Below are 20,598 nucleotides of genomic sequence, written 5' to 3' on the forward strand. Positions count from 1 at the left end.
CATCATGGGTGGCTTGTTCAAACAGAGAGGACAGAGGAGGAGGGGCAGGGTGAGGGAGCCACAGGGAGGGCCAGAGGATGGCAGAAGTGTCCGCGCTCTGGCCTCTGGGCACAGCAAATGCCAACCCATTGGCCATACAAGCTCCCAAATGGTTCGATTTAGGCAGGAGAGTTCATGAGAAGGCACAGGGGGCATGGCTGACAGGTTCTGCTCCAGGAGCTGCAGGCAGCTTGTTTCTGAGCCTTGAGGTTTGCACAATAATAATAATAACAAACAACATGACTACTCAGATGGACACACAGTCAGTCCTCCGAGGTGGGGGTTATGTTGCCTCACTTTTTCCTTTTCCTCCCAGGACCATAGACATCCCGAGGTCAGCTCGGCCCTGCGAATGCCTTGATATCGGGACATCCGTCGTCTTCTCCTCTGGTTTTGTCTGGTGACTTGCTGAAGAGGTGACAGAGAAACTGACGACATTGCAAATTATTATTTTTCCATCCACTACCCTTAGGAGGCTCTTATGTTTGCAGCCAGAACATCAAGACCATGCTCTTCAACAAATCCCTCGTCATCAGCTCAGCTGGACTGTACCGAGGGCAGTCCCTTCTCTTCCCGACCCTCTTCCTTCCACAATTACCCATCGAGTGCCCATTAGGTAGCAGACTGCGCTCTGCTAATGGGGGCCCATACCGTGAGTGCCAAAGGGATCTTCCGTGTTCCACCCGAACCCACCAAATCTCATCAGGCCACGCCCTTGAACAAAGTTCTTCACTGGCTCTTCTACCTACAAATTAAAGCCCAGGCTTCTTGACAGGAAAGGTCTGCAGGCCCTTGACCTTATGGCTGCCTGTGGGGGTAGGAGGGGGGCAGGGGTGAGGTAAAGGCAGGGCATGGAGGACCACTAGCAGAAGGCCACGTGTGCCTGGAGCTCAGGGAGCAGAGGGGCGGGGCGGCAGGAGATGGAGCCAGGAGGATGCAGTGACAGGCGGTGCTGGGTCTTGCAGGCCCCGCTCAGGAGGTGAATGTTATTGCGAGTGTCAGGGGCGAGGCACCAAGCGATGTGATGTGATTTCCATGGCTTTGCTTCATGTGGGAAATGGGTGGAGCTAGTGTGTCCCAGGCCTTCTGGATCCAGTAGTGAGTGTGTGGGCTCAAATAAGCCAGACCGTTGGGCTGTGCTTCTCGGGTCTGAAAATGTTCAAATTTGTGGCCTATCCCAGGGAGGAGGGAGGCACCGGCTCTCCAGGCACCTGCCGGGCAACCCTGCTCCTGCCTGCGGCGGGGCTGCTGGCCGGCAGGGCGGGAATGGATTCTCAGAGCGCGCACGGGAGCAGTCAGCTTGCTGTTCAGTATGCAGGGCCCTGTGCTGGGCCAAGGACACGGAGATAAATCAGACACAGAGTCACCCTCGCCGAACAGCCCGCTCCTCTGCTGCCGGAGGCTGTGGGAGAAGGTGGGAGGAAAGGGCAGGGGGACTCCCCGTGGGCACAGATAAGGGCTTCTGCTCTCTGAGGGTCACAGGGAAGTGAGCACAGGCCTCGCCTCCACCCATCTCTGCCGCATGGCGCTGCCCTCCATCCCCTTCCTCAGAGGCCAGTGTCCTCAGGGGAGAAAGTGCTCATTAGAGCCACTGACCCATGTTCTGAAGGAACATGGCCTTGGAGGGCATCACATGTGCTCCCACGGCAATGGGATATTTGGGGTTGCTAAGGCAAGGTCTTCACTTAAAGACCTCCAAATTTTATTTTTGAATTTTTGACCTACAAATAGTAATCATGAAATGAGAGCACTGTGAGAACTTTTAAGACCTAAAATACTGTTTTCACATCCACACAACTCATTAGTCATATATTTATGAATCTCCTTTATCATTTGTGCATTCATTAACCCAGCTGGCATTTATTGAGCAGTTGTATGTCAGGCACTGCGCCAGATTCCAGGTGGACCAGACACCATCCCCGTCCTTAAGGACCTCCCAGTCCCAGGAGGAATCAGATACATAAATATGACCCATGGCAGAGGAAGCCGGTGCTCTCTGTGTGGCCCTAAAAGGCAAAGCTAAGATCGGTGGATGCCAGGCACCAGCCGATGGCTTTCAGCTCATTATCAAGAACAACTTTCCAACAGTTGAGATGATCAAGGGCAGGTAGGGTTTCCTGCCCCCATATAGGCGTTCATCCCCCAAGATGACATGCACAAGGCAGATGTCAGCTAACGGCGTGGCTGGGACCATGTGGCGCACGCCCAGCAGGAGCCAAGCCCCAGCCCACGAAAGGTGGACGATTCCTATCAGCCTTGGAGGCCTGGGTCCTTGACCGGCTGCTACACAGCAGGATGTTCACTTTCAAAGTCCCGCCACGCCTACACCAAGCCTTGGTTTAGGTAAGAAAGACATTCCTCGGAGTTCAGAAGGTCAGGTGGGTAGATGGGCAGGGATCTACAGCCCTGCTGAGCGACTTGCTGGACACCTTTGTCCCAGGAGGACCATCACTCGTGGTTCAGGTGCACCCACAGGGACATGGGATTCTTTGAGGATTGAATGAAACAAACCCAGCTAGAAGCCACCAGACTCATACACATCACTCACATGCATAAGAACGTATATCTCAATCCAATCAAAAAATGGGCAAAGGATCTAAATAGACACCTTTCAAAAGAGGACATTCAGAAAGCCAAGAGACATATGAAAACATGCTCAAAGTCACTAATCATCCGAGAGATGCAAATCAAAACAACAATGAGGTACCATCTCACACCTGTCAGACTGGCTATCACCAACAAAATCAACAAACGACAAGTGCTGGAGAGGATGTGGAGAAAAAGGAACACTTGTGCACTGCTGGTGGGAATGCAGACTGGTGCAGCCACTATGGAAGACAGTATGGAGTTTCCTCAAAAAACTGGAAATGGAACTCCCATTTGACCCTGTGATCCCACTTCTAGGAATATATCCCAAGAAACCAGAAACACCAATTAGAAAGGATATATGCACCTATATGTTCATAGCAGCACAATTCACCATAGCTAAGATCTGGAAACAGCCTAAGTGCCCATCAGTAGATGAATGGATTAGAAAGCTGTGGTACATCTACACGATGGAATACTATGCTGCTGTAAAAAAGAAGGAACTCTTACAATTTGCAACGGCATGGATGGAGCTGGAGAACATTATGCTAAGTGAAATAAGCCAGTCAATGAAGGAAAAATACCACATGATCTCACTCATTCGTGGATAATAGAGACCATTATAAACTTTTGAACAATAATAGATACAGAGGCAGAGCTGCCTCACACAGACTGTCAAACTGCAGCGGGAAGGTCGGGGAGGGTTGGGGGGCAGGAGGGAGGTGGGTAAGAGATCAACTGAAGGACTTGTATGCATGCATATGAGCATAACCAATGGACATAAGACACTGGGGGTAGGGGAAGCCGGGGTATTGTCAAGGGCGGGGAAAAAAAAAAGGACACATATGTAATACCCTTTGTAATGCTTTAAGCAATAAAAAAAATAAAATAAAATAAAATAAAATAAAATAAAAAACTTAAAAAAAAAGAACGTATATTTGAGAAAATAATGAAGGCAGAACACAGATACGCCTAATTGAGGTCTCTGCAAAAACCCCTCAGTAGCTCTACTAAGCTTTCAGGATAAAGCCTGGCGCTCGCTCTCAACCAGAGGGTTTCTCATCATCAGATCCTACTTCTGCCCCCATTCCTCCTGCTCCCACCACACCTCTCACTCGCCCCATAGGGAAAGGCTGCCTTGTGTTCAACCTCCTTTCCTTCCACAGCAGGGAGCGCCTTCGGGCCAGCTCGCCAGTCCCTGCTCCCTGGCAGTGCCGGGGACCCAGATGAACAAAATAGGCATCCAAACTGCTGTCCACGGAGGCTTAGGAGGGTGCCAAGGCCAGCTCCCTGCCACGCGGTCCTGGGGAGAGCTGCGACTAGAAATGCATTCACGGGTCATTTTTATCCTCTCATCCCCGCGGCTCACACTGCCTCTTACAATCAGAGATGACCTAGATTTCTCCTTAATGGACTCAGGCTGTGTGCTGGAGCTTGGCCTTTTCTCTAAGGGGGAAAGTCACGGGGGCGGGGCACTCAGGGCAGCATGAAGCCAAGAGCCCCGAGCACCTGCCCCACCCCACAGGGGCTGTTCAGTCACAAGTTCCCCGGGAAAAGGGTCCCAGGGCCCAGGACCAGGGACAGGGTCACCGGAGGCTGGATTTCAGGAGGACTCTACTCTGGAGTGGACAGGACAACAATCTTCCAGTTTTTTTCTGGAAATAAGTGCTGAGATCACATGACCAGTTATTGATGTGTGGGCCGCGCATCTGGATATAGAAGATGCTGGAGAAGACAGTGCTAGACAAAACCTTGTGCCTGATGGGTGCTTCCCAAGGGCTTTGGAGACCGTCCCATAATGACAAGCTCCGAACAGAATTTGGTTCTGCTGCTGAGTAGCCGCGGGGTGGGGGCAGGGCCTCTGCTTTGCCCTCTGTGGCATGGGTACCAGACGCCCTGTGCAGCCTCGGTGGTGAGGCTGCCACGCGGGCACAGTACCCTGCAGATATTTGAGACCCACAGATATTTTCACGTCCACATAACAGTTTATTAGGCATATGTTTATGAATCTCATTTATCATTTGTACATCAATTTACTGTACTAGACGGGGGATTCCACGTGGACCAGACACCATCCCCGCCCTTAAGGACCCCACAGTTCCAGGCGGAATAAGATCAGTCAATATGGCCCATTCAAGAGGAAGCTGGTGTTGGTCTGTATGACCCAAAGGGGAAGGCTAAGGTCGGTGGGTGCCAGGTACAGCTGATGGATGATTACTAGTAGTAGGCAGCAGTCTCCCATCTCCCCTGCCTCCTTCCAGGCCACCAAGCAGGTCTGAAAGAAAGTGAACTCAAACTCTGGGTTAGAAGAGATGACCAGGTAGTGAAGGTGAAGTGAGGATTCTCCATAATAATTTCAGTTCTTTTTTAACACGTGAGAAGTCATGACAACAGCTGCTCACTTTTGTGAGTGTGCCGGGCAGTTTAAAAGGTGCTTCCCCAGCTCTCAACTGATTACCCTGTGTGGCAACTCCACCAAAGCAGATGGGGATGCGTGGGGAGAGGTCACGAGGGCGGAGAGATTTCTGGAAGTGACGGAGGGCGGTGGCAGGAGCCAGTGTTGGGTTCAGGGAGTCTCCAGCCCAAGTCCTTGCTGCTTCGGGGTGTTTCTGGAAACCCCCCACCTTCTCTCCTGGGTAAAATTGCTGTATTGTGAGGGTTAGAAAACACCCTGTTAGTTCACTTCTAACCCCAGCGGGATGCAGAGAAATTTAAGCAATTGACTAGCTGAATCCTGCGTAGGAAGCATCACTGGTTGGTACGGGCAGCCTCAGTGCGTGAGGGCTGCTTGTACTGTTAGCTTCACTGAGCCCTGGGACGTCTCAGACACTGCTCTGCATGTGGGCTCTGCTCAGTCAGTGGTTATGTCCCCATTTCACAGACGAGAAGGAAGTGTGACGTAAGCATCCACAGCTAGTAAGTCTGGCTGTGACCTGAACCAAATAAAGGACTTTCCCCAAGTTGCTTGTTGGTAAAAACGCCATTTGGAATCGGAAAAGGTTTTGGACAATATCCAGCCCATCCCCCTTATACCAATGGGGAAACTGAGTCTCAGGACATGGTGACCTAGTCCGGTTCTTGCTCACATAGTCGCCACTTTCCCTTGAATTTCCCAAAGAACCGTCAAATGCCAAGATGGAAGTCATTATCTCCTCCTTAAGTTCTTCTCACTCCCTCTCAGGAAATGAGACGGAAACCAGGGGCCATGCTAATCCCTTGCCTCTCCTCGCCGTCACGCCTCATTGCTCACCTGGGCCTGCTGACGTCACCTCGGAAACATCTTTCCCCGGGAATAGACCTGTGTTTCTCATCTGGTCTTCCAGAGGCTGGACCAACGCCTCCAGCTGAGGCTGCTGGTTCTTTTTACAAAAAAGAGACTTTCAGAAGTGTTAAACGTTGGTGCTTTTCCCCTGGATTTACGGATGATTTAAAAAAGGACAATTACCTCTTCCTCTTCAGTTATGATTCTATTTTGGAATCCTATTTCTGTAATTAAAAAACCCCCACCAACTCCTAGCGCTATTTGAGTCTGAGTCACTTGTGCAGTAAAATCAGCAAAGATGAACAAGTAACTGAAATGCAGGCCCCGGGCTCTCAGGCCTCCCCTTGAGATCGGGCATCTCCACCGACATCCCCTAGGTCAGGTCTCCTGCTCCACCTCCCAGATCACCCCCAGCAAACGTGACCGTCACATATGGGGGTAACTTCTCCCCCAGTCTCTCTTTTTAATGCTAAGAAGAGCCCCTGGTGTGCATATGCATTCTAAAATTATTGTCTATTATTATTATTTTTCTTCTCTGCATGGACTCTTTAGGGATCTAAAAATATGCACAGTTGCTGCTCATGATATGACTAATCCCCTAAGGTGATGGCCGAGGACCAGTTTTCACTCTGGGGAGCATGCAGATATATGCCCTTCACCTTCAAGTCCATCAGTCACCCCAGACTCATAAAAGTCAGAGGCGGGAAGCCCGCAAAAATCAGCAGGCGTGACCCCTCATCTTCTCACAGGGGAACTGAGGCCACACCACTCATCAGCAGCAGTTGCAAGGGCACCACGTGTTAGAAATGCACACCACACATTAACTCTAGGCTTCCACTCCGAAGAGCTAGCCGCAGGCTGCTATGCGTGGGGTCAGGGAAGCTGCTTCGGAAGCATCTAAGTGCGTCCAGAATCACCAGCCACGCTGCAGGGGTGAGAGAGAAAGAGCTGGCCTTGTCAGTCAAGGAGGGAGGGTGTTGGGTCTCAATCAGATGGATGTGAAGCAGGTGTCGCACAAACCCAGAGCTTAGGGGGGAAATATTGGGAAGAAATTGTGCTTTAATGTTTCTATGCTCTATTCATATTCAATTCATGTCAACAACTTTTTATATTTTTGTTTTCAAGAAACTACCAGGCACGGTGCAAAGCATGAAGTGAATCGCGTGTAGTTGCGGCCTGGAGGGGCCCCAGATTCCCAAGCAATCACCGTGCGGAGTGGTCCCTGTTATTATGGAGTTTGGTATGAAGTGCGGTGGAGGCAGGGGGCAGCGCCACGGTCCTGGGCGTCTGGGAGACACCACAGGAGAGGTGGCAGGAGATCTGGGTGCTGAAGGGTGACTAGGGTTGACCAGATGCTCAGGAAGGGAAAGGGAAGCTGGGGAAGAGGAAAGGCTGTGCATATCCCTGCAGTGTGGCAGTCAGGCGAGGTGAGAGTGGGAAGTGCCAGAGGTTGGGCTGGGACTAGATGGGGAAGGGACTTGGATGTCATGCTGAAGACTGGACATTGTCATGAACTAACGAGGAGGCCAGTGTTTCAGCAGAGGATTACTGGTCACCCTGTTTTTAAAGGGAGTGGCCATGTTGGCTTCCCTCCTCCACCCACAGCCTTCCTCTCTAGTTGCCATCATCCAACTGCTGGGCCAGAAAGCTGGGGATCCCTTCGATTCTTGCCTCCTCACCTTCTTTCATCCAACTCATCCCAAGTCCATCCATCACACCTTCCAAGGCTACCCTCCACCTGCCTACTTCCCTCCCAGCTCCTCCATAGTCAGAACCACCACATCTCTTGCCTGAACTCCTGCAACCATCACTCATTGGATCTTCCAGCTTCCACACATGCCTCTCAAGTCCCACTTTGCACACGGTAGCCAGAGAGCGCTTTACAAATGCAAATTGCATCCTGTCTCCAAGCACCTGGGTTAAACTATGTTAGTGGCTTCTCACTAGATAATTTTCCAACATCTGCCTGTTGCCTTCAGGGTCTTGCCTGGTCTGGACTTGCAGACACTCCAGGCTCATGGCATTCAGCTTGGCCTCCCCTTCTCCCCGACCCCACAGTCCTCCTCTCACCCTAGACTTCTACACATTCTTCCCACCTCAGGGCATTCACAATGCTCTTCTCTCTGCCACGGGTGCTGTCCTCACACTCTGACACTGATGAATCCTCTCACTTCTCAGACCTCAGCACACATGTCTGCCAGGGCTCCGGTGGCATTCAGAGACAGGGACCATGGACAGGTATAGAGACCTTCTATGCACCACCTCTCATGTGTAGAACTTTAGGACTTGGCCCATCATTTCTATAGTTGTGCCCCAATGAAGACAAACTTTTTAAAAAAAAAATGTTTTTATTTATTTCAGAGAAGATGAGAGAGGGAGAGAGAGAAAGAAACATTAATGATGAGAGAAAATCATTGATGGACTGCCTCCTGCATGCTCCCACTGGGGATCGAGCCTGCATGTGCCCTGACAGGGAATCAAACTGTGACCTCTTATGCTAAGGAGAGCCCCTGGCATGTATATGCATTCTATAAGTATTACCTATTATAGATAATATTTACAGAATGCATGTACACATAATAGATAATATTACATTTATATGCAGGTGACAAACTCTCTCTTGAGCAAACTCCTGGATTATCCCTTGGATATACCCTCAGCCAAATTTTTTACAAAAATGGATGAATCTCTGTTGTCCCCAAGTCTCGGACAGAGCGATGAACTTTCATAAATGGACGGTAACCTTACTGTTGCTTGTCGGTGTTTTTTCTTCAATCCACGACACGGAGCAATGATATGTGAGGCCAGCGACTTAAACCGCAGTCCTCTACCGCCTTATCGAAAGCCTGGATAATGAAGTGATATTTATGAGGACCTGTTTGAAGGGCATGCTGTTTATCCCTTCCTCTAGTGCGCTAATTTTTATTCCTGCATCAAGCTGTGCACTTGGACCATATGTTCTGAGTCCCCGGCAGAATTTTCATGCATTTTAATGTTATTTCCTTGGCGTGCAGCCAGGGACATTATACATAATGGCTGTGTGAGAACGATTACGGTAGGGATGTCTTTGAAGCGCTATGCATTAGGTCATTCGGCTCCTTGGGAGCCTAGAGCAAGAAAGAAACTCTCCTGTGAAGATAAGGGCTAGGAAAAGCTCGCTTCCTCTGAGGAGCTGGGGCAATTATTCCTCTTTAGTAACAAGACTAGACACCATCCTTTATGGGTTGACTATCAGGAAGCTCAGAGCCAGACGTGCAGATGACTCGGAGGAGCCACACAGGCCCCTGTGCCTTGCACAGAGGAGGTAGCAGGGGAAGCGAGTGCAGGTCACAGAGTGGAGGCTGGGGGACTGAGGATGAGCATAGCTCATCCCCTCAGGAGGCCCTGAATGCCTGCTGGATACTTTCACCTGAATTGCGTGCTATTTTGATTCTGTTTTATGACCATGGCGAGTCACCACCCCATTCTGGGTCTCGGTGGCTTATTGTCAAGGGAGGGCATCCCAGTAAAGGCTGTCAAATTAGAGGCTGCCTCTCACCACAGCTGGACCACTGCTTCCTTCTCAGTTCCTCTGCTCCCACAGTCCTTTCTTCTCGCTCCCACCACCCCTTTTCTGGGATAACCAATCACAGGCACCTCTCCCCAATGCCGATGGCTTTCAGGCTAGAGCAGTGGTTCTCAACCTTGGCTGCACATTAGAATCACCTGGGAATCTTTTTAAAATCCTGATTTCTGGGCCTCATCCTCCGGAAATTCTGTTCTTGTGATGGGGTGGGGCACAACATTAGTAACAAAGAAACAGAATTTCCGGAGGATGAGGCCCAGAAATCAGGATTTTAAAAAGATTCCCAGGTGATTCTAACGTGCAGCCAAGGTTGAGAACCACCGGGCTAGCCCAGTGGTCGGCAAACTGCGGCTCACGAGCCACATGCGGTTCTTTGGCCCCTTGAGTGTGGCTCTTCCATAAAATACCACGTGCGGCGGGCGCACGTACAGTGAGATTGAAACTTCGTGGCCCATGCGCAGAAGTCGGTTTTCAGCCTGGGCGAGTCTATTTTGAAGAAGTGCTGTTGATATTTGGCTCTGATGATTAATGAGTTTGCCGACCACTGGTAGAGGGATAGCTGAGAAGTTCTCAAACCTGGCTCCAGGGGTTACTCATCATCTAATAGAATTGGTGTAAGTACTAAGTGAGATGGTGCATAGAATCCACCTACACCTGGGCCTGGCAAAGACCAAGCGGCCAACAGTCGCCACTGCTCTTCCCCGGGGCGGCAGTAGCTGGTCTTTCCTGAAGGTCTGAATGTGGACTTGTCTGTCTGCGGGGAGTTGGTCGGAGCATTGTGGTTGTGGGCAGCCATCAGCCAATATCGATCACTCAGTGAGGATCTCCAACAGGTAAGGTGCTTGCTGGACAGAACGCATTTACATGGTATGACCGACTCTATCCCCAGTGGTGTCTATAGTCGTCTCAGAACTAACATCTCTACAATGTTAGGACAAATCTGAGAGTGTGAGACAGGGCCAGCTGGCCGCGTGAAAGTGGAAGCTCAAGCTGGATTCCCTTAAAGGTGGGATGCTGAACAGACGCTTACCTGCACGCTCCCGGGTCGCACTGTGAACATGGCACTGATCGCCAAGAGTGACAGCATGGGGAGGAGTTTGCAGCAAGAGACTTGGAATCTGGGAGCTCATAGACAAGTGGCAATTGCTTTTAAAAGATTTGAAAAAGCTGAATCCTAAGGAAGAAGTGGGAAAAGCAGGGAAGGGAAAATAGTTTGCGTTTTCAGAAGCGCAGGAAGGCCCATGGGCCGGGAGAGGAAGTGGTTCTGAATGCAGGGGGTAGAGGCTGAACTGAAACTGAGCAGGTAGGTGGGAAGGCTGTGTAAAAAGCAGCCGGACTCCCAGAGCCCAGACCCCAGATGGGTGACGACCTTCCCCTCAGGGCTGAACCCCAGGTGGCTTTCTGGGAGGGAAAACTTTCTCCTTTCCTACTTTCAGAAGCTCCACTCTGAATTCTCCCTTTTGGTTCTTCATGAAGCTCCTTTCCTCTTTAAGTCTTCTGTCTGCTCTTTGAATCATTGCTGAATTATAAACCAGGTTCTATAATTCTCTACACCTGCTCTTCACAGACTTTCAAATGATGATCTTGTCAACATCTATGGCTTCAGATCCCTTCGAAAGCTGATGAGTTAAAGAAAACTTTCACTTCCAAACCTGGTCTTTCTTTGGCACTTCAGCCTCATGGGTCTGTACCTGGCTGCTCTAGGCCCTTTGCACATCCCGTGTCACAAATAAACATATTCTCCTTTCTTCCCCGAAGCCTTCTCTGGTTCTGTGTTCTTCATTCTAGTCTCTTGTCTCTCCTCCCACCACTTTCTCCATGCTACAAGGCTGAGCGCAAACATTAACTCCTTCTCCCTCATTCCTCAGGACTTGTTATTAATTCCTTCCTATTCTTGCTATTCTTGTTATTAATTTCTTCCTGTTCTATCAAGATGAATGGCACCGGATAAACTAGAGAAACTGCCAGATCCCAGAGGTGTGCGTCTTTCTGGGCTACTGACACGTAAATAAGAACATCGAACACATGGGAACAGAAATGCTTGAACAGAGTATCTGTGACGTCCCACAGGACCAAGACAAACTTCTTGGGTGGAGAGCAATTTGAAAGTTGCAGAGAGGAGATTGCTTTGTGGGCGAGGCTCGAAGGAGGAATCAGGACTCTCAGGAGCAGCAGTGGGCACGGGGAGCAGCTGAGTGCTGGGCACTGACCCGCTGTTTGGGACGGACAAGCCATTGCACCCTAGACCACGGGTTGCAGGAGAAACCCTGAACCTAGTAGTGAGGCTTCAGTCAAAACGTGGACCATAGGGTGGGTGCCAGGCCTGGCGTCTGGACCTTCTCCCAGGGCAGGAAGAGCTCCCAGGAGCCATAGGCAGGGAAGGGGCTAAAATTTTAAGGATGATTCTAGCAGTAAGGATGAGAATGAACAAGACCAGATGTGGATTTTTAAAAATATTAAATGTATTGAGGTGATATTGGTTCATAAGATTATATAGGTTTCAAGTGTATAATTCTATGATACATGATCTATGTATGGCATTGCGTGCCCACCCCCCAAAGTCTGGTCTCCCCCGTCACCATGTATTTGACCGCCTTTACCCTTTGCTACCACCTCCCCCTTTCTCTTTGCTGTCTGTGTCTATGAGCTTTTGTTTGTTTCTTTGTTCATTTGCTGCTTTCAGTTTTATATCCCACACTAGAGGCCCGGTGCACAAATTTGTGCACAGGTGGGGTCCAGCCAGCCTGCCCCGATGGGGGCTGATTGGGGTCAGGCTGGCGGGGGAGAGGGGATTCGGGAGGTTGGCTGGCCAGCCCCGCCCCCAATTGGGGTGATGGGGCCAATCAGGGATCGGGCTGGCCGGGGGAGGGTCTGCGGACGGTTGGAGGGGGGGCGATCAGGGCCCCAATTGGGCCTGTTGGCCACAGCAGTGTGCATCATAGTGACCGGTTATTCCAGCCGTTCCGTTCTGGTTGTTCCGCTGTTCCGGTTGCTTGGCTTTTATATACATAGATATGAGTGAAATGATATAGTTCTTAATGTTTTCTGTCTGACTTATTTAACTTAGCATGATATTCTCAAGATCCATCCAAGTAAAAAATGACAGTATTTCATCATTTTTTTACGGCGAGTAATATTCAGTTGTATACTAGTATATGTACCACATCTTCTTTATCCAATCATCTATGGAGGGATACTTTGGTTGTTTCCATGTCTTGGCTACTGTGAACCATGATGCAATGAGCATATGGGTGCATATTTCTTTGTGAATAAATGTTTTCAAATATTTTGGGTATATACCCAAAAGGGGGTTTGCTGGGTCATATGGTAATTTTTTGAGGAGCCTGTATACTGTTTTCCATAGTGACTGTACCAGTTTACATTCCCATCAGCAGTGAATGAGGTTCCCTTTTCTCCACAACCTCTCCAACACGTTATTTGAGGTGGTATCTCATTGCAGCTTTGATTTGCATTTCCCTCAGAGCTAGTGAAGCTGAGCATCTTTTTATGTATTTATTGGCCATGGCCATCTGTAAGTGATTTAATTCAATCCCCATCAAAATCCCAATGGCATTTTAAAAATAAATAGAATAAAAAATCATCAGACTTCTATAGAACCACAAAAGACCTTGAATTAGCCAAAGCAATCCTGAGAAAAAAGAATTAAGCTGGAGGTATCACACTCCCTGACATCAAATTATACTACAAAGCGACAATAATCAAAACAGCATGGTAGTAGCAGAAAAACAGACACACAGACCAATGGGACAGAATTGAGAGCCCAGACATAAACCCACATGTAAATGGGCAGATAATTTTCAACAAAGGAGCCAAAAAAATATACAATGGGGAGAAGAAAACCTCTTCAATAAATTGTGCTGGGACACTAGAAAGCCATGTACAAAAGAATGAAACTGGACTGCAGTTTGTCCCCATGTAAAAAAATTAACTGAAAATGGATCAAAGACCTAGATATAAGACCTGAAACAATTAATCACATAGAAGAAAACATAGGTACTAAATATATGGGCATTGGCCTTAAAGGGGATTTTATGAATTTGACCCCAAAGGCAAGGGGAGTAAAGACAAAAATAGATGAATGGGACTATATCAAACTAAAAATCTTCTGCACAGAAAAAGAAACTGCCAACAAAACAAAAAGGCAACCAACCAAATGGGGCAAGATATTTGCAAACAACAGCTCCAACGAGCAGGGTTCATATCCAGAAATATATAAAGAACTCATGGAACTCAACACCAAACAATCAATGCAGTTCATAGATGGGCGGAGGGCCCGAAAGGACATTTCCCCCTAGATGTGGATTTTGGAGGAATAATTGAGAGTGGGCTGCGGCCGGGTGGGTTTTCCTGAACACGTACATCTGCCATGAGATAGTGAGGTTGGGGACAGATGTGGCACGCTCGTTATGACTCAAATGGAGCCATTTTTATTTTAGATGGTTTTCTTTGACTGGCGTTGGAACGTGGGATCTGCCCTTGGCCGCCATGCAGGTTAAGCACATGCTTTTGAAAAGAAGACAATGTCCTTTTCATGTCCAAGAGGCTTTCCAATGAACATGAACATCTTCCCAGAGAGCAACGCTGGCCTCCTCGCTGCAGCTCTGCCCGGGGCTTTCGATATCGGAATCTCAGGTTATATGGCGGTTTCAGGCCCTGCTTAAGAACAGTTCTCCCAGCGGAGACCATGCCCTAGAAAGTGGCCCTGTCAGCAAACCAGGGTGGAAGGTGCACAGAGGGCCTGGATCCTCCGCAAGCTGCAGATTCGGTGGAATCTGTGCTCCAGGAGCTGCTGTCAGCCTGGATACTAACTCAGTTCTCATTAGCTCTTTTGCTAACACAGTTCTCCGCCTGGAGGGCTTTGGGAAATGGTGGCAGTGACTGCTGTTGCCAAGAAAAAAGCCTTATCTGAAAACACCAGAGCATTTTCCTCTCTTTCGAATTGGGTCAAATTTCCTTAATGTAGTTGGTAAATTTTCTAACAGAAAATGCGAACTCTTCTGCGAGCCTGGCTCCCTGCCTCCAAATGCCGCTGACAGCATCCGTAGATGAGTCAATGGTGGTTATGTAGGTCAGTCTGAGGATGGGCGCCTCTCGCCCCTGGAATCAGGAGAGAGGACTTGCAAGAGAGAGGCTCTGAAGTGGGTAAATGATGGGTTGTAACAAGAGGTGAGTGTTGCCTAGAAAATGGTACCGAAAGTTCAGGGACAGCGAAGCATGGGCTTTTCTCAGAACTGGAACATCTCCGATCTCAGGGACCTCAGGGAACGGGCTGAAATGAGCTGGGCCCCAGAGGCTAAGCCACAGGTCGCAAGAAAGACTCACAGGATGTCCAGCCTGCTGGTGTTCAAGGACTTTTTTTTTTTTTTTGCAGCTCTCAAGTTGCTTTTTAAAAAACTTTATTTAAATTAACATTCTGTAAAATTCACTTACCATGAGTGTACATTTCCTTGTTCTAGAAGATTAATAGAATGGTGCGGCCGTTCCCCAAATCCCGCCTAGAACCTTCCCGTCACCCCTGACATTACCTCGAGCCCATGTGCAGTCAGTCCGCCCTCCCACTCCCAGCTCCAGGTGAAAGATGGTTTCCTTTAGGTCTCTACACATTACTCTTTTCTGGGTATTTCAGGTAAATGAGTAATATGAGCTCTTTCGTCCTGGCTTCCTCACACTTCACAACCTATTTTTGCTGTTTATCCATGCTGCTTCAGGTGTCGGTATTTTGTTGTTTTTTATCACTGAGTAGCACTCTAGTCTGTGGCCCGAATGCATTTCCTTATCATTCACTGTATGATGGATAATTGGGTTGTGACCAGTTTGGGCTCTTATGAGCAATGATACCACATATATTCATATATGTCTCTGTGTGGGTAAATGTTTTCATTTCTCTTGAGTAGATTCCTGGGAGCAGAATTGCAGGTTTCATAATAAAGTTTGTGTTTAACATTTTAAGAAACTTCCAAACAATCTTTCTCTTCCCACCAGGAATGTGTGGGGGTTCCAGTTCCTCCACATCCTTGTCAACACTTGATACTGTCTGTCTTTTTTTATCATAGCCATTCCAATGATTGTAGAACTTTCCTAATTACTAATGACAGATATCTTTCCAGATGCTCATTAGTCATTTGTGTGTCTTCTTTGTTGAAATGCCTGAACAAGTGTTCAAGTCTTTTCCCACTCTCTGTTTGAGTTGTTTGGTATTTTGCTATTGAGTTATAAGGGTTTTATATATTCCGAATGTAAGTCCTTCATCAGAGACATGACTTGCAGATATTTTTTCCCAGTGTGTGGCTTGTTTTGCATTTTTAAAAATGATGTCTTTTGAAGCACCAACATTTCTAATTTTAATAGATTCCAATTGATCTTTTTTTTCTGTTAGAGCTTGCACATTTGTATTGTGTCTAAGAATTCTTTCCCTAACTCAATGTCACAAATATTTTCTTCTATATGTTCTTGATCTGGTTCTGGAGGAGCAAGTAGACATGAAGACATGACTCTTTTGATTTGATTTCACTCCTGATCTCCCTTTCAGTAATTTTCATGAATGCCCTTCCCCTCTCTCCTCTCACCCACCCACCACCCACACTGGTTTCTTCTGGCGCAAGAGCAAACCTTCCTACCAGCTCTTGCTGGTGGGAAGTTTTGTCATTTTATGTTTTATATTTAGTATTCAGTCCATTAGAAGCTGAATTTTTGGGTGTGAGATAATAGTCAAAGGCGTTGTTTATTTATTTGTTTTGTATACGCGTCTCCAGTTTCCCCAGCACCATTTGTTGGGTGGAGGTGGCAGCAGTTTTGGATAAGAATACCACAGATTCTTGCCAATCTTTCAAGAAAAGCAGTAGTTTCCTGAAAAAGGGCTCCTCGGGTTGCTGACTGGCTGATCTCCAGAGGCCTGAAATGGCTCTGCGGGGCGGGTTTGTCCAACCTCACCGGTATTTTTTTTGGAAAAGTGATTTTGTCATGATGGAAGTGGGACTCACGTTTGTTCATATTTAAGCTTCAGATGGCGCCCTTTGCTACCTTTACGTCTAGGGAGGCAGGAGTCCAGTACCCCAAGCTGGTAAACAGAGAACGGCCATGCTGAAGACAAGAGCGGCCCCAGGACTGGCCTCCTTCCCTCCCTCCCAGCTGCACACGCCTCCCTGTGGAGACCCCGTAGCATGGTTTGCAAACTCAATCTCATTCTGATGCTTGCTTCAGATTGGGACACAGGCCCAGAAAGAGGACTGCTGCGAGTGCCAAGTGGCGGAGCGGAGGGTGTCAGCACGTGGGCTCAGGCAGCCGCGATTGGGAGGGGCACCTCCTCTTGCCATGAGGGGGCTGCCTCTTCAGCGTCAATGGGAGAGGGGGGACCTCCCAGAGTCACTGTCTTGTCCTGTAAGATGGGAGCCCTCAGGTGAAGCGATCAATGCAAACTGAACCCTGAGAGACAGTAAACAGAGCGTAAGGATACCTGGCCTTCTCCTTCCGTCTCCCCTCAATTCTCTTACCCTCCCCTCCCCACCATGGCCCCCACCAATGAAAGTAACAATAACGGTGCGGCAGGCCTCGGTGAGGATGTACGTGGTGCACGTGGTATGTGTCCCATGCATAGCATGGAGTCCCAGCCTATTCTGTGAAGCACCTACTGGGTGTCAGATGCTAAACGTCGTGTTTCAGGCACATTTTCTCATTAAACGCTACAGCAGTCTCTAAGAGTCATTGCCACCAGTGCATCGATGTGGGCAATGAGGCTCAGAGAGGAGGAATGACATGTTGGATCTCACGTAGTGACGGATGAACCTGGCGTGTGACTTCGAGTCTATGCGACTTATCCCACCAACCATCACAGGCATCTTCTTCAAGAATGCGGAGGCCTCAGAGGGACGGCGAGACCTCCAACTGAGCCGAAATGTGAGGATAGACTGGATTTGTCATTACATTGTGACCCGTGCACAGGAAAGGTCACACACACACACACACACACACACACACACACACACATACACACACACCCTGCCTCCCATCGCCCATCCAATTGCAGCTGGAGAAGCACTCTGGGGTGAGCACCCAACTTTTGAGCTCAGGTACAATTGTACCAAGTTCTCAAAGACAGAGTTTTCTCCCAGGTGCACTTCAAATGTGCCCTGGGGAGAAGGACAATTTTTTTTTTTTAAAGACAGAACAACCATGCTTCACAGCTTCTCGCTGTGGGAAGAGCCAGCAGGTTGGTGGAGGAATTCAGCAGATTTATTGACATGCACATAGTTTTGAAACAGAAGGCAAGCTGTCACAGCCTGACATGCAGGAGACCGGGATAAATATTGCTATTGCCGCTCCCTGCATCCGTTATCCTCACATGCCCTCGGGCGGGGCTCTGGTGCTGGAAGGAGCTGGTAGGAAGGTTTGCTCTTGCCCCAGAAGAAACCAGTGGGGGTGGCGGGTGGGTGAGAGGAGAGAGGGGAAGGGCATTCATGAAAATTACTGAAAGGGAGATCAGGAGTGAAATCAAATCAAAAGAGTCATGTCTTCATGTCTACTTGCTCCTCCAGAACCAGATCAAGCACACATCTAAGAGCATAAATAATAGGTTATGTTTGAAAGAATCGCTGACATGTAAACACGGGGTGCATGGCTGGGCAGTTAGCATACATTTGTTCAGCAAATTTTATTGAACAGGTACTATGTGCCGGGTTTGGTCCCAGGAACTTGGGGTTTATGAGTGAAGGACATTTCACTGAGCAGGGAGGGGTCGATGGGAGCACCCCCTGCCGAGAAGGAAGACCTGGAATGGGGCCAAGAGGCCCGCATGCGGGCAGGTGTCAGAGAGAACCTATCCCCGCACAGTGTGAGCCCTGGAGGCTGGTTCTCCGTGGGGAGGTCAGCAAAGGGTCACAGAGAGAAGGTTCTGGAACTTGGTTTTGAAAGAGAGGAGGGAGGAGGGGCCTCAGCTGTGCGCGGCGGAGGCTGATGGTGTGGCGTTCTCTTGATTTCTCTAAACAGCATTAGGGAGTGCTGTGGAGTGCCCACCCAGCGGGTACTCTGAGCCCCTCGCTTCCTCCTCTCCCCGCAGCCCTGCGAGGCCGACCCCCACTCTCGCCCTGTGGCTGGGAAGATGCGAGGCCACATTATTTGTCAAAGGCAGAGCGTGGACGAGGCTGGAGGCGCTCATGATTCCAGCACCATGACCTTGAATCCTGCGGTCTCTGCAAAGCCTTCCCTAACTCTCACACATCTTTGGGATTCCTGGATTCCTTGAATTCCTTGAGTTACCCTACATGCTCCCTCCTGCCGCTCTGTCACAAACTGCACATTAGTCGGGCTCCTCCAATCGCTATTAGTAGCTCATTCTACTCCCTGATCTGTATTTTTATTATTTATTTTTATTTTTTACATATTTTTAAAATTGATTTCAGAGAGGAAGGGAGAAGGAGAGGGAGATAGAAACATCAATGATGAGAGAGAATCATTGATCGGCTGCCTCCTGCACACCCCTTATTGCGGATCGAGCCCACAACCTGGGCGTGTGCCCTTGACTGGAATCGAACCTGGGACCTTTCAGTCCATAGGCCGGTGCTTTGTCCACTGAGCCAAACCGGCTAGGGCCCCGATCTGCATTTTTATATTTGAGCGAGATGTTCTTATCAGAAGACGAGGCCAGCGGTCCACAGGGAGAACCCCAGCCAGCAGTTCCATTCCTTAGCAGACAGCGAGCCGCGCGGACCAGGCGCCTCTTCGGCGCCGTCTCATTGGCCGGGACTTAGGTTAGTGGGTGCCCCTCCTCCAGCACGTCTTGATTTTAGGAGAAAGTCTCGTTCTCCCTCACCCACAGCCCAGGGGCACTGCCAGGGCCAGCCTGCCGGACACCAGGCCCTCAGTGCCCAGCCGGCGGCCCAGGGGGCAGCAGAGAGCCACGGGCCGGCAGACAGGCCCTGTGAGGACACTGGCCTCACTGCGGGCCCTGGAGGGTGCTAACTCCATGGCCACTGTGTTCTCGCCTCCAGGACTGATGACGAGCAAGCGGGCGTGGTGCACACGTTCATACACACAAATGACAACACGCCTCTGACCCAGTGCCCAGGGGAGACCCAGAGAGGCTGTGTGACTTGCACCAAGAGGGACGCTTGAGGCAGGTGGATCTTTCCGGATGCACAGCCCCCGGCTTTTAGAGTGTCCCAAGTGGCGTCTGCCAGGAAGTGCGAGGGACACAGGAGAGCACGGGTGGAAGGAGCTCCCCGCTGGGGACAGCCGGGGACACGGCAGTGTGCAAGTGTCACGTGGGAGCAGATGTCAAAGGGCAGAGGTCTATCTGCTGAGGAAGGGCCATTGGCCGGAGCCTGAAGAATGAGTGTGTAGGGAAGGGGTGGGGGACAGGCACTCCAGGCAGAAGGGCGTGTGCGCAGGAGCGCGGGGCGGGGGAGGCGACCCCAGGAGGGAGTGCGCATGGAGCAGGTGAACGCTCTGCCGAGTCCTTCGAGGAGCAGGCTCTGAGCACCCGGGAGAAGACAGCCGGCAGGGTACCACCTGGGAAACACGCTGCCCACGAACACGAGAGCGCAGCCCTTTCCCGAGGACCCGGGTGAAGACTGGCCTGAGACAGCCCCGTGGAACCCGCCTTCGATGGGAACATCCCCTGGGTGTCGGCCACGCTGCCCCAGTCTGGCCCCTGAGCACCGAGACGCCCACCACCCAGCCTGGGCCGGGGCGCACGGCCTGTCCTGCTGCTGGTTCTGGCAAACGCCTCGCCCGGATCCCAGGAGGCCAGGGGGAAGGAAGTGGGCTCAGACCTTGGCTCCTGTCCCTCTGACAAAGGGCCCCTGGGCACGAGTGACTGTGGGGCTTGGAGCTGATCAGACGCAGGTTAGAGCTGGACAGTCTCCATCCGTCGGGAGGGGCAGGGGAGCCACCTGAGGCTCGGGGACTGCAGTGTCCCGATCCCTGAAATGGGGTCCCGATTCCACTTTGTGGACCTGACCTCAGGGTCATGGGCAGTCAGTAGTTAAAACAGCCAGCATGGCCCCTACGCCCTGGGAGGCGCTGGAAACACAGGAGTGTCTGTGGCCACCTCCTGAGTAGTTACAGCGAGGCGAGCAGATAAAACATTAGAATTGTGCTCCCCTCCAAATGCTCAAGTTCCCTTAAGATG

The sequence above is a fragment of the Myotis lucifugus genome, unplaced genomic scaffold (genome assembly GCF_000147115.1).
Source record: "Myotis lucifugus unplaced genomic scaffold, Myoluc2.0 scaffold_165, whole genome shotgun sequence".
NCBI classification, from domain to species: Eukaryota; Metazoa; Chordata; class Mammalia; order Chiroptera; family Vespertilionidae; genus Myotis; species Myotis lucifugus.